Source organism: Plodia interpunctella, chromosome 4 (assembly GCF_027563975.2).
Source record: "Plodia interpunctella isolate USDA-ARS_2022_Savannah chromosome 4, ilPloInte3.2, whole genome shotgun sequence".
Taxonomy (NCBI): Eukaryota; Metazoa; Arthropoda; class Insecta; order Lepidoptera; family Pyralidae; genus Plodia; species Plodia interpunctella.
Genome location: NC_071297.1, coordinates 1955163 through 1976807, shown reverse-complemented (window position 1 = coordinate 1976807; position 21645 = coordinate 1955163). Strand labels below are relative to the sequence as shown.

General features: G+C 35.2%; 1 protein-coding gene and 1 long non-coding RNA gene across 2 annotated transcripts in view; one reads left to right on the top strand and one right to left on the bottom strand.

Moving 5' to 3' along the window:
* The window catches only part of jing, a 115120-nt gene that overhangs the window by 74781 nt on the left and 18694 nt on the right, over positions 1 to 21645 (bottom strand). The window lies entirely within an intron of this gene.
* LOC128669181 (uncharacterized) lies at positions 14300 to 17506 on the top strand. Its single transcript, XR_008404615.1, has 3 exons — positions 14300 to 14416; positions 14526 to 14628; positions 17261 to 17506. It is a non-coding gene; the product is annotated as an uncharacterized LOC128669181 (long non-coding RNA).

Genomic DNA, 21645 nt, shown 5'->3' with positions numbered 1-21645 from the left:
ACACGTAAGTATAACAAAATGGAATCACTGTGCTGATCAGTCGCAATTTTAAAACCAATCAAGCATTGATGGAATATATAGTTTTAGCTTTAATTTTTATAGCAAGAGTAAGTGAATGGACTAAGTAAGCTAAGTAAGCCAATAGACTTTAGCTGGTTATTAGCTGTCTAAAATCCCAATGGAATAACATTACTATGAGCAAATACTCATTATTCAACTTGATTTCTTACAAGCTTATATAAATTTGCTAAGAATCGTGACGACGCAAATTCTAGAATCACTTGATACAATGATATCGATTGATGCAATCGATTTAGATCATCCCGCTGCTAGAGTTTTCAATATGCCTTTTTGTAGAAATGACTGGACCCCACGCTGGGCTATTAAAATGTCCGTATGCGAAAGATCGAAATCGATAAAATGTTAAATATGCATGTTTAATTATCATTTATTGTTCTGTACATACGTCACTACATTGGTGTAATTATTTCATACACTATACCAATACTATAGTACTATTTCAAAACTTTGTATTTTCAAGATAAGTTCGTTCGTCATCTGGGGGTTCTGGGTTCTGCACTGGTGCCCACGGGACTACAACACGAGCAAAAAAAGTTATTCTTATTGTTCTAAAAAGTTTTATTGCAGAATTTTTTGTTTAACTAAACTAACTTATCCGCCAGTCGTAATATCCGAAAATCGTGCATACGCAGAGGCCTGAATCTTGTGAATGAAGGTGTCGATGGTCGATTCACCTGGAACGGTGAGTAATCTCCGTATTGAATCGACTATGAGTAGTATTTCCGTCCGGTGTGGGAAACCGCGGCGTGGGCGAGCTAGTTCTCTGACCCCTTTCGGAACATATTCGCGATGCTTTTTATAATAAGCGTGGTAAGATTTAAAAAAAAAAGTTTATATATAATCTATCGAGTGTTGTTATGGAAGATAAAATTGGCTCAGTTTAATGTCTATCAATCTGAAATTATATTACTAAGGATAACATTCATCTAGCAGAAGTGCATTTTACAAACTTATACTAAGCAAAATCAAAAAATAAAATAAAATCATTTATTGAGAAATTAATGTAAATCGAACAATATTTACCAAAGCTACAAACAATTAGGTCTTGTGCAGATTTTCCTTGAAAGAAAACAGCGTGAATATAAATAGGCAGGAAATAACATAGACAGGCCTACCGTCTGTACTATCAAAAGGAGCTATAGTTTGTCCTAAAGATGAATTTTAGTTAGCAACAACTATAAAGCTGGCAATATTTTATATGAATGCATTGAAATTTTATGCCCATTTTACAATAGATGTTCGTTATGGCATTTTCTTTGGCTGATTCGGTCAAGTTATTTCTGCATTTGTTGGAATCAGATCAAAGGAATGTATTGAATATGGACGCGATAAAATTTTAATGGAACTAGTAGGGAATATTTTATAATGGTGACATGTTCGTTGTAATAAGGAACCAGTAAGAAACTTTAGAAGTCGCTCAGATCAGACAAAGTGTTATACTCCTAGGCAATAGTAATATTAGTCTGTCATCTTGTACTTTATCGTTATAGCAAGAAATAGACAATGCTGTAAGAGGGACCAGCTACTTCAACTCAAAAGTCACACATCATTTAGTTCACATCATTAGTATTGATACCAGGCTTTGGTGGAAAGGTGGCTTCAACTGTCTGCAGGGTACTGGGTAACATGTGGGAACAGATCAATATTTAAATACGCCTACATCACAATGCTATAGCTGTTTACATAAGTCGAGACACGTTTTTGAACGCAGCATATATTTAAACTTTATTTACATATATCTGCATAAATTATAAGTTAACATTAATTTTTTTAGTCTAGCTACACTGGTCTCCTTGGGATAGAAGATAGTGTGAAATCAAATATACTTTATCTAGATATTTTATTAATGTAAATCACATGTTAAAAGGTTGTTACCTGATTTTCGTCAATATTATCTTACTTAACTAAAGTATTTTAGGTAGTAAGTTCACTGTAAAATGAATATAGCTGGGGAAATGCAGACCAGACATAAAGTTGAAGATCTACTTAAAAGTGTACTTGAATCTCACTCGACTTCGCCTCAATGACATAATCAAAAGCTGAAGCTGAATCGTGTCGAAATGGTTGTCGTCGTGATTCCGGCAAATATCCAGTCCACTGCTGTAGGATCTGAAGTATTGCATCGTCATGAGTTAACTGCTTAACCTGACCGCAGTTATGTTGTGATTAAAACCACGTTGTTTCCACTTCAACACGAGAGTTATCGGAAAAGGTCAAATGCAGTCCTAAATTATAAGAAAGGACCGGTGCACCTGGTGCAGCTATTTGTGAACGTTTTGGTCACAAGTAGTCGTATTTCCTCGTAGCGGTGGTGGTGTAATGGTTAAGACGCCAGCCTGTGGATCGAAAGGTCCCAGGTTCGAATCCTACTCGTGCCACATGAGTTTGTATACCAATCTGACTCATGTATAGTAGTTTTCATCAACCACCACTTGCTTCCGGTGAAGGAAAACGTCGTGAGGAAACCTGCACACTGGTTGATTCTTATTAACTTGTGTGTGAAATGGAGAAACCAATAGCAAAGCACAATATTTTTTCGTTTAAAGTATGTAGTATTTTGTAACATTGTCTATTGAAAGGAGCCTGACTCCTATACCACAGGGAAACCTACCATGGGTGTCAGAGCAACAAAATATTATTGTAACAAATACTGAATAAACGATTCTTATTAAAAAAAAAAATCAATAATAATGCCAAGAAAGTTGTTGTGTGTGTTTCATTCCACGTAATAACCACGACTCTCTCAGCCAGAATACGACTAAAAAGAAAATTTCCTCGTAGTTCCCTTAGTATTCCATTATTTTTTGTCACGACATTTGTATATTTCTCGAATTCTTAGATCCATCACCTTGGAAAGAGTATTCTAGTACACAGTTTGATTGTCCTCGTCAGCGAGGGTAGTCATTTTAAGCATGTATTTTGGTCAAAGAGATTTTGAATAGGCTAGGAAGTAATTTGATGCCAATCAAAACAATTTTTCAAATCGATGTTATGGTAAACACGTACCGTTCTACCACCATTATCTAAATCAATTTTTATGGTGCGACAATTCGGTAGCAGAGGGGGGTTGTAGGAGGAATGCGCCGGTGCGGGCGGGGGGTACGGGCACAAAAACTCCAGGACGGTACCTGCGCAGCCGTTGACCCCGGCTCCGATTAGCCCCACTGCGTAGTGCATTGGTGCAGCGCCTAATCCAAACATTTTATGGACATAAAATAATAGCTGCTAAATCTTCCATTTAAGAAGAATTGTGTAGTACCTTGATACTTCTACAAATAATATTACAAAACAAGAATGTACTTGTATCTGGAAGCGAAACATTTTTTTAAAACTGATCATTTGCTGCGTCGCATAATGATTTTAGACGAAAATTTTTTACACTTTTGACGGCAGAAAATCCCACAGTTACACACTGAATAAAGTACAGTTTATGTGATAATGGTTTTTTTACAAGCTTTTATTTAACTTACAATGTAAATGTATGTGCCTATGTCTCTATGTCTATTCGGGTGGAATCTTGCAAACTTGGAAACTCTTCAACGGTTTACTTCACGGACATGATATTTTTGTCACACATTGAATGCAATAAGACAACAATAAAAGCTTGTGTCAAAAGTGTCTTTATTGAAAAAAAAACGTATTGTGATACTAACACAAAACATAAGACATTTGTTAAGCTTTTTAAGTATACAAACCTGCTACTCTTTTTATTCTGTTTATAAAGATCATTAGCTAGATTATATACGCATGTTCCGCATTCTTGTTCTCCTGTTCTATTCCAAATATTCCCATAGAGACTTTTAACTGCTAGAAATGCTGGAATTTACGAGCTGTGTCAAGTTCCACGTACTTACTAATAATATCGAAACCCGGATGGATTTTTACGATTGGAATGCTTAGGCCTACTATCCGTGGAAGCGTGACTTCAAGATGTGCTTCTGTAATGAATTTGCTTTATTTTATTCAGAAATTTACTCGTAGAATATAACAACCATGACATGAGCAAAATTGGCGGCGTTCAATTTTAAGGTGTCAAAGCCACCATGATTGTATGGGTGTGAAATCGAATTTGATTTTAGATCAAAATTTAATTTCAAGAGAAATTAAAATAAAAACCTGGATCTTTAGAGTGATCCGATAATGTTTTACTAAAAATAATTTCTAATTACATACTCATCAAGACAGTCCCACCGCTGCTCATTACCTGTAACAAGGAAGTTAATAAATTAGCGCATTTTTTTTTCAGTTCATTATTACCCTCGGTTTAGGGATCCGTAATTAATGGTAGTATTGAGATGGAATGCATGGGGTTCTGGCACTGTTTAGCATTCCGCCAGCGTAAGGCTCCGTGTCCCTACATTCTAAATAGCTATATAGGTATTGGAAAGCTTTTACGATAAAACATGGCCGTCACTGTATACCTAGATGATACCTCTTTGCTACCATGGAAAAAAATATTAATAAAGGTATATAGACAAATTTAAACATTGATTGTGCCAGCATATTTTGAAAGATTAAGTTTATTGAGAAATAAAACCTTTCAACTATTTAAAGAATTCCTGGCAATACTCTGGGTCGTACATTATTAAATACTGGAGTAAAAAGAACTGTTTGACTGACACTGGATGTTGACGATGTACCTACTCTTCATTACTATAGGGCTCTACTATACATTGATGATTTAAATCTATACAAAGATGTAAAAACAAAACATATTTGAATATGAAACCGAAGCTGACGTAAAAAAAACCGCTAAAGTTTTGACAGACAACAAAACATTTTTCCGTAAACGGCGGAATTCGGTTTTTTTCTCCGGCATATTGATTTTGGTTGATTGTGCGACGGGACGCGCACATCAGGCTCTGTCAACATTTGACACACCAATTTGTACTGTTTCCAAAAGCCGTCCCATAGTGGGCGTCCGTTTGTAGGATCAATTTTGTTAACATTTTAAAACCAAATGACGCTAGGCTGTTCTCGCGTTTTAAATTGAATGAAAACATTTTAAGCTTCTATTTAGATGGGTCCTTTCCTTTATCTTGTTCTTTATTAACACCATTGTCATTGCCCATTAATATGCCATAATTTGTATTAAAATATTTTCGATTAAAAATAGATTTCATTTTATCATTTTGCCAAATGATGATGAATTATGATTATGCCAATTAATTTAATATTAGAAAAACTGAAAATAAAGCACACAATCAAGATATACTCGTAAATATTTAAAATAAATGAATAGACAACACCCAACGGCCGGCACTAAACACGTAATGTATCGTGGGTCCGATGGACTCAAACAAAAATGGGTACATTTGGTTTCATCATTCCATGGCACAGAGCAATCTACAGCAAACGACAAAGACATCTGATCAGTTGTTTATCAACAATCTCGCCGTGTAGACACGAGATTGTGTCGGCAACACCCGCATTTGTCTTGTCGTCTGTCCGTCGGCGATTTATCGCCTTCCTACTACGATCGAATAACGTTCACGATTCAGATATAAATCGGTTAAAAATATATTGTCTCAGAATGTCCATAGACGTGCTGAGATGATAGAAAGTGCAAGCGAACAAAAATAGGTCGTCACGTCTGTTTTAGTAATTGCTCAGTTTACTAAATTATTAGACGAGCCGTTTTTGCGATGTTCGACTTCATAGAGTTGTAGTTAACAATTATCATAATCTAGTCTGCGTGACCCACTACTAGGCTTTCCTTTTACAGACGTTAGCAATTTCCTTTACATCATCGGCCTATATGCCGGATGCCGTACGCTCAGATTTCCATCTCTGGGGTGCCACTCGTTTAAAGCATTATCTTCAGTCGTTCCTTCTAGCCAATATTATAGTAGTTCACAATATTATTTAATCTAACAAAGAAACTGTATTCAACTTCGCTAGTATATAATTATAGAAAGAAAGAAGATTTATTCTATTAAGATCAAGTTTCAGAAGAATAATAAGTAAAATCTGTTGTGCAGCGTATATTTACTCTGTAGTTTCAGTCTGTGTTAACTGATCTATACCCGCCTTGAACAAGTTCATTAGCTCGGCTAATTCTGGTTAACTATCTGAGGAAGTCATTCGTTCCCGCTCCCAAATGGTCTCAAAGGAGTTTACACATGATGAAATCGAGTTCCAAAGAATAAAGAATCAAATGCTATTTTTACAGACCAGAAATACCGGTAGTTATTTATTTTTATGACAATTGATCAGGCACGAGTCTAACTTTCCCCTTGAAGGGGACGTTTTGTTTTGTAATTTATTGAATCCGGTTTTGGGAGCAGGTGGCAGACTAGGCAAAAGGTGTGGTGAGATAATAAATAAACGTCAATATAATCTATTGTTATAATGGCGTTAGCGATAAGTTTATCGACGCTAATACCTAGGCATGACATGGAGCATCTGTTTTACTTCAAATCAATTACGGGTAACACCAGACTCCAGCGAGTCCCTATTATTATAAAGTGTTCTTCTTAGACTTGAAAAGAAGAAGAATAAATAGTCCGGCTTAATAAACAGTCACAACAGTTCAACAGAAATATTTTCTGGAATGTTTCTAAGCTTCGATCATAAACTATCATGTTACTGAATTTGTGCTTCAGAACCACGGTTCGGAAATGTATGTAATGATGTTAATATTTGTAGAAGGTGGGTATTGTTTCTTTACTTGGATGACATAGAATTCACACTTTCAACATGTTCTTTGACAATTCTCAGAAATCGGATTAATTTGAACTTCGGAAGAGCCTTAAATAATAATAGCCCTTAGCCCTTCAACAATACGAAACAGATGGTTAATCCTTTAGCTTTGTAGCCAATTTAATTTAAAATTCTGAGATCGTCTCTGATAATATTATCAACATAGGTAAGACTTTTTTTAGTCCCTATATTTTCAAAATGCTTGTTTGGTTTTGGTACTTATTCTCATACATGTTTTCAAAGAACAATTCAAGGAAACGGGACGGACATGAAATCAAAACCAAGTGTTTATGTTAATCCCAAATAAAATGTAATAATAGAATTACGAACAAAACATTATGATATTGATCAGATCGTCTAAATGCAACGCTTCGCAGATTATTACGATTTTCAAAATTATCAAGCTTAGTTTGTATGTAGAATCCATCAAATGCATTCTGAATTAAGATACTTGGCAGTGCAATTACAAATGAAATACTAGCAATAAAACGTCGATGATTGCTATTGCCTAAATAAGCACAGTATTATTTACGATCGATGCCGTTGTACGTTTGAGACTCCGTGATGGCTCATAATGTTTAGTACCCAACGCATGCGCGTGTCTAATTCGTAAAATACTGCTTATAATATATTTTATGTCATATTAACAATTAACATCATCATATGTTGCCTTTTAATATTATATACTTGTATAGTTTTCAATGTGTTTTGGATTCAAGCTCCTTTAACTATTGTTTGACAAAAACAGTTTTTAGTAATAACAGTGTTACAGTCATAACCAACTAATCACTGACCAGATATACAAAGTAACAGGAAAACTAATTTCTAACATTGGTACACTCATTAACTTTGCTTGTTCAATAGCTCTTAGCGCTGAAAGTGTTAAATTAAGTTGCCAGTGCTACGAGTACTACTAATTTTTCAGTTCCAAATTTAAAATATCTTAAGCTAAATCCCTTGCGCCTAAAACAACAATTTAGACTGCATCCCCACAAGAAAATAAACGCATCATCCTGCATCCTGCGCTTAAGCCGCTGCTTTCGGCGTCATTCTAAGTTCTAAAATCAAATTACGTCGGCGCGGTAATTACAGGCGCGTGATTAATGAGCAATCATACCCCTAGGGTTGTGTTTTGTTTCTTTTGAGTACGTATTTTTAGTCTCGTCTTATTGCTTCTTTTTTCATGCAATTTACTTGCATTCTCATCGTTGGATTTCTGTATTTAAACTTAAATTTCTTAAATAATTAACTTCAAAATCCTCAATCATCACAACAGGCTGGCATGTTATATTCTGAAGGCCTACCACGAAACATACAAACACGTAACACGTTCCTAAAGTATATGTGTTTCATGTTTTGTAGTAGGTAGCCTGTATATAATTTTTTTATTCAATCCACTACGCCGTACAAAATTCAATTTCATCAACCCCTCGAAAATAATGAACTCGTTCATAAAAACATACAATTCCAACATTGACGACCCTAACCCCCAGCTGATATTACTGGTTCTAAAATCGATACGATGTGGTAGATATTCGACTCTTGTACTCGGTAATAAGAATGGTGAGGAATTTTAATCTCAAACAGCGTTTAAGGAAGGTTGCCTAAGCTCGTCTTGTCACCATAGTTTATGGAATGTCAAAAGGTTCTCTCTAAGGGTTTTCTTCAACAGCTGAGCCGCAGATTAATGTGTTTTGAATTTTCGATAAAGTTAAAACGTTTCCTTGATTTATGTTTTGGCAAACGGACTTCTTAAGTAATTTTCATGGAAATCTTTCCTTTCAGTATTGTTATAAAACGGAGGAATTTTAAGATTATGTCTTTTACTGAAATAGTCTTATAATATTGGTGTTTATTAATACTATAAAACATTTGGCCTCTAGAATTTACCTACTTATGTCAAAAACATAGGTATAACAATGGAAATAATAATAGCAGTGTACATACTTCCTCGATGGACGCCAACATTTTAAAACTTATATAACAGTATAATGTATTAAATCTATACGGGCGTGAATAAATGGTTTATCGGCCAGTTCTAATATTGTAAGAAATAGGAAACCTAAACTAGTATTATAACGCGAGGGTGGCTCCCCCGAGTCAGTCATGTATCAGGCGGATTTGTCCTCGCTTTGCATAATTGCATTGATAATTAGGCTGTCCCGTTGCTATTGTACAGAGACTTATCGTGAAACTTTTGTTTCGAAATGCCGAAATCAGTATATGGAATATTTGATATTAGATGTGAAAATTATTAAGAGAAAAGATTCGTGTTTTTTGTTTGAGATAATAACTCAACAACTGGACCAATTTTGATGAAATTTGTCATAAAGACAGACGAAACCTTAAGGAGTAACATAAAAAGGGCTTAGTATATCCATCCGAATTTCGAAGCATTTTGTAAGTTGTGTTTTTTTTTTAAACATTTATTATTTCTAAATAGCAATTACTTTAGGTTTACGTTACGACTTTTACTTATTATGGTTTAATAAACATTTCGAGTTCAAATACAATCTCGTGAGTACATACATTAAATTTCCTCGATTCAGTAGGCTTTTAGTGTCAATTAAAATGTTAACGAGTACAGCGGTAACATCTACAAATGCTTTTCCAGGTTTACTTCAATCGGAAGTCTATTAGGCTTGGGTAACATCGCAGGAATACACAGACCGTCACCGGAGCTAAGTTACATTTAAATGTCTAATTGGCTGAATCGGTTGGAAACACACTGGATCGAGAGCCAAGTGGCAAACAAAATATGCTTTAAAAAACATTAAATATTTGAAAAGTATTAAAACTCTACTAATACAATCATACCAATATAAGCACCGCGCCAAATTTGCGCTGCCAGCGGTCTACGGCTGCGAAAACAAAATGTCCTCAATTAAAACTATCAATCATGCAACAAATGATCAATAAATCTACAAAAAGTCGATAGCATCGGCCCCGCCCCAAGCACCCTAGAAGGGCCTGGTAACCCAATATACGAACTATACGAGGGGTGCACATAGATTTAAATGTACTGGATTTGCCATGAAACTTCGACAGTTTTTCCAGTATTAACTTTTTGTATAACAAAACCTGATGAACCAGCATACAATAAGAGATACAGGGGCAAAAGAAAAATCCAATGGCAATTCGGAGAATACTTCTCTGGCGTAAGTTTACGAGTAGACTCGACCCTCACCTAAGTGAAATGGGAGAAGAAATGAACTTTAGAGGTAACTTAAGTATACCTCTAATATACCTCTTCTTCTTGAAGATCAGTCATGTTTATGTCAAGTATTTAAATACTTGACATGAACATAAACTTGACATAAACATGACAGATCTTTTTGCATTCCAATTAAATTCTTTCGAATCCAAGTCAGCCGAAGCAAGAATAAAATGCACAATACTAGTTGTTCGCCGCGAACTTAGACCTCGCGAACACAATACATTTTTGTTAAGTTTTTACAAAATTGTGAATATTTCAAGTTACTTAACCGATTTTGTTGCCCCACGAACTTAAAAATTCTATTGATAATCCTACATACCTTTTTTTACAAACTTCATCAAACTCAGACCAACGGTTCAAAAGTTATCGCGTTACAAACATACATACAAAAAAAAAAATTTTTGCTCCAAGTTGATTTGTAGGCCTCGCTCGCATCGATAATGTCATGTTCTTGTTCACTGGTTCTGATCTGATCTTACTGGTTCCTGCTAATCCAAATGTGAAGTTCTGATAAATGAGTTTTGAATCTGAGCATAAAGCACTTCTAGCAATACTTTATTTGTATGGTCATGAGAAGGGCGGTGTTTGTTCACACATGAACATGGTGGGTCAGTAACTGGAAGATTACAACTTTATAACCGCTTCGAAGGTCGCTATTACTTCATTTTTGCGAATGAATAAATATTTTTATTATTATAAACACAGCTAGATGAAAATGAAGCACGAAATAACATTTCACATTTTTTTTGCTTTATCGAATATAAAAAGACTGTTTGAAAAAAATCGCATTTTTTTCAGTCTTTTAGTCGCAATAATATATTAATGCTTTGCACCCCCGGTCCTCCAAGCCTTATGCTATTCCACTAAACCGACCGTCTCGCTCTAATGCGGCTTTTTTTTTCGACACAAGCCAGCATGGCATAAATTCGCTGTATTGACTAATTTTTTTTAGGAAAAACAAACGCGTTATTTTAATTATCCGATTACACTCAGTCGTCCAATTTAAAAATCCTAAATTAGATTTCTTTTTGTTTCGTCAGCCGTCAGACAAATCCCAAGTCTTCACAATGGTCAGCCAAGGGGTGCAACCCTGCAGCATAGATGGGTCGCGTGGCACACGTGTGCATATGGCTGATTATGCTAATGTATGCAAGTACATTCAACTGCATGTTACATCACCCTGCATTAGATTCTGTCTGACGGTAATAGCAGCGGTTTTTCAATAATGTTTGCGTAGGTTGATGTGAGTACACATGCAGTTGTTAAGCTGCAGTTTGCGGCACATGTGATGTTGTATTGTTTTGATAGGATAATGATCTCGATTCTAAAGCATTTTATGCAGATGAAGATAAAAATGCAGCTCATTTGTATGGCTGGCTGTGTTATCAATCACGTTTCTATCCATTTATATATCTGAAAATTGTTATGTCACTGAGAAGCAATGTAATACATCGCAACTAATAGGTATTATAAATGCCAAAGTAAAATTGTTTGTTTGTTACCTCTTCACGCTCTGTCTACTCAACCAATATTCTTGAAATTTTGCATGTATGTAGTTTGACGTATGGGGAAGGACATAGGGTACCTTTTATACCGGAAAGTAATGAAATAAACGCGGGCGAAGCCGCGGGCAAAATCTAGTACATTATTAGGAAAATTCAGATAGAATATGTAGAAGACGCAAATAGTGGAATTAAAAATAGGTATATTTAAGAGATGTTTAGAAAATAAAGACAATTAACAAAGGAACATTTTAGGAATGAGGTGATGTTTTTATGAATAGTGCCAAGAAATGTACTATAGTGTTTTAAATTAAAGCTAGATAGAAATCCTTGAGCTAAATTCAATGCTTGACTTGAAACTTAATGTTGATATTACGCACACGCAAAGGAATATGTACATAAAGAATTTAGAATAATATAAATAAATAATCGATAATTTAAATGAAAAATACAACAAAAACTAAATCAGTCGAATCCCAGCTTTCGCTTTGAATGTTTAAATTATTTTAACAAGAAGCAAGCTCATTTTGTTACAAGTCCTATCACTACATAGTATAAAACAAAGTCGCTTTCTCTGTCCCTATATCCTATGTATGCTTAAATCTTTAAAACTACGCAACGGATTTTGATACGGGTTTTATTTATATATAGTTTGATTCCTGAGGAAGGTTTAGGTGTATAATTTATTAAGGTTTTACCTGAGCGAAGCTGGGACGGGCCGCTAGTAAAATAATAAAAAGAACTAATCCGTGAGAACCGCAGAGCAAAACAAGCAAACAGGGTATTGATATTTATTTAGGTAATACACAAAATGCGAACGCACGTGCCTCCCCCAGGCAACATCCCTCTATTACCAATTCATGAGGTATTCCTGACAATTGTCGACTCTATCCCATTGGGATAAGGAGGCAAAGAGTTATAAAGTCGACTCTTTTAGTTTAAAATTAAATATCATTGTTCGCAGCCCTCATTAATGCAATATTGGACTCTCACGAGAAGGGACGAATTTATTGTGTGCGAAATTTATTAAGTACCTCGGAGGATTTGCGATGTCACACTCCGTTTGTTCTTCGAAACATAACACTACAAGGTACTCCATAAATTTTTGAATTGCTAATGTAAACAATACCAATAATATGCGAATAATTTTTGCATATATTTCGACTTCAAAAATAAAACAGATACTCAAGATTTGACTGGTAGTCATTGAACAAGACTAGGTAATTCCTTGCGAATTCATATCTAAGTCAGTATTTGTTGCTAGCCAATGTTATGGTATGAATTTAATTTAAGCGTTAATTGGCCACTGTCCAACTAGTCTAATCAGAAACTTTTTTCTAATAAAAAAAAATATTGCAGGACATTACATGAAATTAAAAATTAAAATTGGATTCAATATATTTTTTTCTAATGTCAAAAACATTAATTTATGACAGTTATGTATTGAGACGTCACGGCTTTTAGAGTCAGAGCATCCATAATATATTAAGTCTCGTAATTAATAAAACTGATCAATTAAAGTTACATTTAATTATTATATTTGGTTTATTTGGTACATTTGGTATTTATACTTAGTCACATTATTTATATAAACATAATTTTATACCCAGTGGCCAATTGCCAATATGCATTATTTCAATATGAATTTGTTTCCAATAAAATTCTACATTTCTAATGTACTGTAATGTACTGTATATTTAATATAGTTATATAGTTTTATTTTTAACTTCTAACTCGATAATTTTTTCACAAATATAAGTTCTTATATCTGTGAATTTTAATCAAAAATCGAATATACATTTCAATAATCCACGTTCTATTTTCGTATTTCGGACGTAATTAGGGTATCGTGTAATAACAGTGCGATCGCGAGAACGGACAGATGGTTCCGTATCGATCTGCGCGCACGCTCGGACGGACCCATTGTAGAATCGCAATCTCGACTGCGATTAGCATAGCCATTGTGTGAGCACTACGCGTGTTATCGTAATGAATGACACTGACGTTGTTTGACTACAGTTGGAAAAAAATTACTTGCCATTTTGTTTGAGCCAACTTTTTGTTTCACTTTTAATATGTTCAGTACTGACATACAATGCTAGTTGTTGCAGTAAGAATGTTATATTCTAGACCACGTTTATATACTTAATTATACTTAAGATAAATTAAGTTTGCTTTTAGATCAAAACGTTGCTGCTTCTGCGCTGGACTGCGTTAAGTTTAATACAAAAATAATAGACTTGACGCCGAAATTGCATTAAAGAATTATAGCGCAGTCGCTTCGCCTCGGGAATTTCCAGAAACGAGCATTCTATATCCTGTAATAAATTGACAATCAACGGGATCCACCCTGCCTGGAGTTTTGTTAAATAACAATAAAAGTTTACACTAGTCGAGTTTTCTGAAATGAAAATTAATCAGGCTATTGCTAACTTTTATTAGAAGACATAACAACCTCAGACTCAGAACCTGTCAATAATTCGAACTGACATAATATTAATTCGAAACAGTTACTTTTACGTCTAGTCTATCATAAAGATTAACCAATCAACATTTGTTTTCAATATTATATCACAATCATAATATAACAGAAACGATTTCCTTGCACAAATCGCGGCCACTGGCCACTCAACTCGACAATTCGACGACCCAGTGTAAACAAGTCTAAATTCTATAACAGTAGGTAAGTGCAACAATAATCCGATAACGCGACCATGGCGACGCCACCGTCGCGCAAACAAAAAAAAACTAAATAACGAGGCGGCCGCGACATTCCCACGAGGCAACATTTAGCTTTTGATGTTTCACCAATTCGTGACGGGTACGAGACGGAATGAAAAGCTATTCGCCCCGCGGAAGGGTTAAGGGGAATAAAGTGGCCGATGGTTAACTATGGACGTGTTATTATGTGAATGTTAGTTTAAATACATACTCCTCCATATTTTTCGAACTTTAAAATGAATTGCAAAGTTACAATATTGTAAAAGTAAAAGTCCACATTCTAAATTACCAAATGTTTACAGCAAGTATTTCATTGACCGAGTGAGCGAAGCGAGCAAAGTCTACAAATCAAAGGGGCAAAGATAACTTTCGAACCGTTGGTCTGATTTAGATAAAATGTAAAAGGTATGTAGGATCTGTCAATATAATTTTTAAGTTCGTGGGGCATTCACAATTTTGTAAAAACTCTACAAAAATGTATTGTGTTCGCGGCGAACAACTAACCTCATAAATTCTAATCGATATATGTATATGGCAAGGTGTCTTACTTATTTTTACATAATTTACGACTTTATCGAGTTGACGTAAACTCGTGATAAAGCTGTGTATACAAGCTGCCAGCCGGTTAATCCTCAAGGAGGAAGGTCGAAAGACCTCAGCGTCACGACTAATTGCAACTCTGCTGATAATCCGTTCACAGCGGGCGGCCTCTAAATTAAAAATCCCAAGTCCGGCCTCGATGCTGCCCTGGATTACGCTCCCACGGCGAGCCCCTCCCTGTAGGGTGAAATTGTAAAACTTGGCAAAATCCAAGAGATGAAATAGTAATTTATCAAAGGATTTTGAAAGTCCCAAGGAGTTTGAGTGAGCGATGGTTTCGCTTTATCGTAAATTGCAGACTTATAAGTTATCAAAAACACCAAAATAAGTAAAAAATCTTCCGATGGGAAAGGCTCCGTTTCAATCATGCCAAATACAACTCTATGTTCATAGTTTTACACACTAAATCCAAGGAGTGTGAGTAAAAGCAATATTGCACCTTACACTTATCAAATCGTCAAATCAAACGTTTGTTTCTTTGAAACCGTAATGATTATTTTGATTTATAGTTATTGTTAGGTCGTGAATAATAATACCTATGCAGTTATGCAGAGTGCACACCACTCCTATGCGGGTATTAATATTCAAACTCCATTGGACCACCGGTGCATGGGATCCCAGCGGTATTAGGTTCATTAAAATTGCCGACATTAAGCCAGCGCGTTGGGATATGTAGAGTATGTTAGGGCATCAAATAAATGGAACACTAGTAGCTATATGAATACTGTGATCTTACACCGCCCGGATACTAAAGTTTAAGAATTGGATACACGGGTCCTTAAGATGGAAATATACAGAAAACCTGTCATATTGAAACCCGGAGTGACGGCAGGTGAAGTAAAGCATTGATTCAATATATAAAATAAGAGAAAAAGTGACGCTCAAATTACCAGAAAGAAATAGGACGACATAACCTACAGAGGTCTAAAGGTGTAAGGTTAGGAGGTCGATGCTCAGCAATGACAAAAATAAGTATATAAGCAAATAAAGTCAAAGCCATCAACAATATGATAAATAAACAATTTTGGCGCAAATTAGTCAAATAAATATAAAGTTCCCCATAAAGATGTTACTGGTAAAACTATGAAAACGCAGCTGCTAAAATATTAATGTATCAAAAATTACCATTCGTAGCCAGTGGCGTATTACCTTAGAAATAGATTAATATGAACGTATAGCTCAGATCGGGCGTGGAAGCCATTTCCTCCACAGTCCAACAGCTGTTGTAAAGGTTACCTCGCACCTGCCCCCACCCCCTATTGGCTTAATTACAATCCTATTAACGAAATCGTCTGTCGCCTTGTTCGGTCAATTGGCATTTAGGGACGCGCTATAAATGCTGGATTGCACTGAACTTGGCGACGATTAATGGGTCAAGTCGCAAGTTAATCCCACTGTTATTTAAACTGTGACACGTGAATTGAGCAATATATGGCGGCTAACAACAATATAATTTTCATGCGCTTATTTGCTGTGTAAATATGCGAATAATTAAAATAAAAACTAAACAAAACATATATTCTAGATCAGAAATGAAATAAAATAGGTGGTGAAGAATGAAAGTGCACTTGATAAAAATAGCAGATAAATTCAACGTCAAATGCAATTCACGATCAGAACACTGAACAATGAATGTTTGTGATTGGTTAAAAAGAATCGTCAGGACGTACACGTGCGAGGATATAAATCCACAAAGGGTGCATTTTTCGTTCATAGCGCAAAAAAACCGACAATTACCAGATTAGGGGTGAAAAGGGTACGTCGGTTTTTTCTTTTGGTTGGTCACCTTTGTCTTTTTCTTTAGAGTTTTCTTGAATAGGAGAATGTTTTAATTAAATAACGAAGTTGAGTAGTGCTATGTGGAGCAGCAGTCAGCACAATGTCAAGGTGTTGACTGATACATTTCAAGAGTTAAATTTTCATTTCTTTTAAATACAGATTATGCTACAGGGCTTGTTTTTGCTTGTTTCTTTGTTTTTAGAGCGACGCTTTAGATCTTATTTAAAGCTGTTGGCATAGTACAGACAGTTGATATGCAGAAAATTACAGTACTTTCCCATTATGATAAATCATTGTAGTTAGCACATAAAATTTTCGTATCGCATTAAAATTTGTTTCGACAAGCAGTGTAGGAACCACAGACCCTCATCATAACAAAGTAAGCGAACAGCCTAATGACCGGTACATAAGTGCAGATAATTTCGCTGCGTCCGCTGGCTCGAGGCGCGCACGCACGCGACTACTTCTTTCGGGAGAACCTTCGGGATCCACAAGCGAAAATCACCATTGTAACTTAGAAGATAAGAGCTACAGCTAAACTGACAGCTCCATTGATGTAATGACGGACAGTCTGCTTTGTATTCACTAATTTCTATACCGTTATGTTATGGAAACCGCTTCCAAGTTCGCTATTGTCAATAAATTGGTATGCTTTCAGAGGTTTTTAGTTCCTGTCCGGGTGGTTTTCGGATTGGTATTGAAGTCATCAAGATATACAGCAATTATCGCTATTAAGAAGACTCATCTTACGCATCAACTAAATACCGTCCATAGATATGAACTATGTAACAATAATGTAACAAAATATACATAACAAAATTTAAAATAAATCACATATTGAACTTGATCGTACAGTATTATTTGCTTGTCTTGAGGTTATCTCTTTCATCAATTCCGTGTAGCATGAGACTGTCTGGGTTGTTTACTTGCCAAGTATTATGGTTCAAGTTTTTCCTCGCAAGAGTTTTTTGCGAACTAACGTTACCAGAAATATTGCGTGTCAGCAACATTTTTGGTAATTTTAATAGTTTTTGAGGCTCTTGTTGGTGGGGCTCTTTCCATTAATCTCTTGGCGTTTTCATGATACGACACATTACGACATACACTATTCCCTTTATTTTCCACATGTATGTACACACTTTGTCATTATTCCGTCTCTATTTAACTGGCTTTCTTCTTGGCCCAGAGCTATATCTCCAGGTAATGTAGCTACATCAAAGTTACAAAAATGCAGCTGAGCCCGCCACTAGTCCTCATGAAACTTTGGTTTTACCTGATCTTTATTTGGTTGAATTCTTTGCCAAGAGCTATCTATATCTTCAGGTAAACCGCAGCAACCTCCACAAGTTCCACGAATGTAATTGCAAGCAGCTGGGCCCGTCACTAGTCAAGTGTCGCTCGCACAAAAGACGACAGCGATCGATCGACTCGCGTTCGCGACCATTGTTCGTTCGAATGCATCACATAGGGCCGCCAAATTTAGGGGTTCGTCTTTAATTTGATTTTCTAAAAAAATCGCAATTTATAAGGAGTGAGGTATTTAGTACATTTTAATAAAACTATAATTTCTGAAAAGATACTGAGTTTTTATTTGTTCGATTTTAATCCTAACTAAACCTATAGAGCTATTATTAAAAATTATGCACATTTGACACTACGTATTTATTGTACTTTCAAACTAAACCAACAAATAAAATAGAATGAAGACATCATTGAACACTTCCAATTTGTTCGATCTGCCATTTGGCAACCCTAAGCTACATCTGTTTCGTTCCTTTTTCCTCGGCTTGCATAATGAAACCAGCCCATTGTGGAAAACATCCACAAAAGAACACGCACTTCTCCTCCATATTTTATAAGAAAAAATAACAGGGGCCCGCGGCCTAAAAGGTGGGCGTGCGTAGAGGCTGTCGGAAATGAGAAAGCCGAGGCAACTGTTATGACATACGCGGTTCGTTAGCTTTTTTAAATAAATAAGGCTTAACTTCAAACTACTTCAAACATGGTCTAATTATTGAACAGCCGCAAAAAAGGTTTGGCTAGCCCCTACTTTTTTACGGCAAAACCTGCCAGTGTTTTAGATTTTTTTTAATATTCCATTTATACGAAAAACTCCTTATTAAAAAGTATTTTGTTGGCAACTTTTTTCACTCAACCTAGTACTTCTTTTCAACTTTAATTGACTTAACAACTTCAACTTACAGCTTGGGGCTTTCAGAAATAGAATGAAGCAGTATTCATACTCAAAAGCAAAAGTATTAATTAAATTGAAACAATTAAGCTTATATGTAGTGAATCAAACTTCCGAGACGAGTTTCGCTTGTTGTGTCTACTTTGCCCAAGTTTACATTTGAACGTTTACTACGTAATAACCGTACGTTTTGAAAACAGCTGGCAGATGTGGGCTTCATTGACATAACAACTGTTTAATTGAATGAAAACACATAACTGGCCGCAAAATTATAATATTACCTTCGCGAAATCGCTCCAAATACAAAGGTCGTACAAGTTTAAAGTGGTCGATATTATATTTTTTCTTCGTAAATGTTAAAACTATTTTACAACATGTGCCATGTGGTTATTATAAAAAAGTACATAGGAATTATCTTCAGTGAGATGCAATATTTGTAGAAAAAAAAGAAGAACTACATGAGTTTTTTCAAATATCAATTAGTTTATTTTGCCGAAAATCATCGCTAGTTCGTTTGTTCGTTTCATTCGCTATTTTCAGAATGTCATCAATATAGGTAACGATAATAAATCGATAACTACCTATATCCGTGTTGATTACGTGTCTTAAATTCATAACTATTTAATTGAAGTAAAATTTTAAATGCGAATTTACTATGTCGTATGGTGGATATGGTGGAATATTATTCTATAGTTACATATTTAGCAAATATTGCCATATGATGCTACATATTACAATAAGGACAACAAAATTCTGCACAAAGGGCCCGTTCTTCGTTACCTCTATCTCATGTAAGATATTGAACAGATAACGTTAAAATTGTGTTTCACAAGTGTTAGATAAGGCTACTGGCGAATTTGGTACTGTTGCGCGAAAGACAAATGCACAAAAGACATTTGCGCGCAAAACACATCCGCGTAAGCTAAATGCGGTATAGACATTTGCGCGCAAGAATCATGCGCGAAAGGCAGAAAGTTAAGGGATGCGATGCACATTTGCGTGCATGCGGGCAACTGGCCAATCACTTTAGGCAGATTTACCTAGTAGGTAATCTGTAAAGAATTTTTATATTTGTCAGATAGTGGTAAAACAGGCCCAAAATCCCACATGTCCGGTACATCCAGGTAAGTAAGTTTAAATATGATTCGGTTATATCTCGAGGGGCACAGCTCTTATTAAGTGCACTTAATTCAGCCTAAATGTTGCCCGTAGGGCCCGCATTGGAGCCCTGCTACCAACTTTATTATAACAGGGTTACCATATTTTGGTGCTAAACATGATCTATAAATTTCTGTGATCTAAAAAAGTGATCTAAAAAAATAAGTTTTTGTATAAAAATTTCGATCAAGGTTTTTATTCCAATAGTGTTTTCATTTTATTACTAGGTAATTAAAGATATCAAAAAACATATTGAATCGATCAATAACATATTTTATGAGAAACACAATGACTATCATAAGACTATTGTATGGCTTTAATTACGCGTTTAGACACGTGATGTGGACTAAAGATGAACATTCCTGAAAAAAAGATTTGTCTACGGTACGAAAGTTTGATAGGCAACTTATACTTAACCATGTTGAAGCAAATAATTATATTATACATAAGTCAATCAAAGTCATTAAATATTTTTTTCAAGTGGAAATGTCAAGGAATTATCTTGTCGATTGTGCCTTAAAGGGCTTTCTTTCGAAGTTGCGTGTTACGAAATATTACTGAACTGCATTAGTATGAATGTCAACATCTCATTGAATTTACATTAAAATGGATATAAAATAAACAAAACTACTAGTAACACATGTTATTGGCCCAGTGGTTATTACAGTCCGCTTGTGATCGAAAGGTCCCAGGTTCGAATATTACTCGTACCACATGAGTTTGTATACCAATCTGACTCATGTATAGTAGTTTTCAGTGACCACTATTTGCTTCCGGTAAAGGAAAACATCATGAGGAAACCTGCACATTGGTGTACAGTTACTTGCCACTAGAAAGCCGTCGTTAAAGTCATGTCAGATGCCTTTAGACGACTATAATCAAATCTGATACCAGTGTTAGCAATTATACACTCGATATGAATGAATAATGTATACTAGTAATTTATTATTGTTCATAAAAAGTAGTTTTGAGTTCATTGATTAGAGTTATTGATTAGAGATGATTAGATTTATCGCCGGAAAAATAAGGTCATTAACTTATTATAAGATTATCTTATCATAGTTATTAGTGTAAGAGTAGTTATATAATTTAATAATTGTATACATACGATAATTGCGTCCTCAGAATTTTGGTAAATACTTAAGAAAAAGTTTGGTGCAATATTTGTACAAAATTTAGTTGTATAACAGTTTCAGCTCTTTCAGAAAGACCAACTCAGAAAAATAACCTTAGGAATAAATTAGAATAAACAAGTTATTAAAACAATACCATTATCATAGTTTATTTCCCACGGTGTTACGTATTACGTTTTGCTCACGCACAAACGATTGCACGTGATAATATGCCGATCAACTCCACTCCTATCAAAGCATCAATCTGAAATAGACCATATCACGGTGCTATTGAGTTTCTTATTCAACACATAAAAAGGTAACAACATGAAAGTGGATTTTCGCATGATCCAACATCGGAACTGCTCGAATACTTTTAATTATCGACTAATTAATCTATACATAATAGCTGCGCTTTTTTTGTTTGTAATCAAAACGAAAATCGACTTTCCCAGATAGGAAATACGTTTTATAATTCTATTGAAGATTTGGTTTGAAAATAATGGATACGGCTTTGAGTGTTGTACAGAGGGCAGGTGTGAAATATAACTGTCGGTCATTGTTAACGATCGCTTGTTTCAT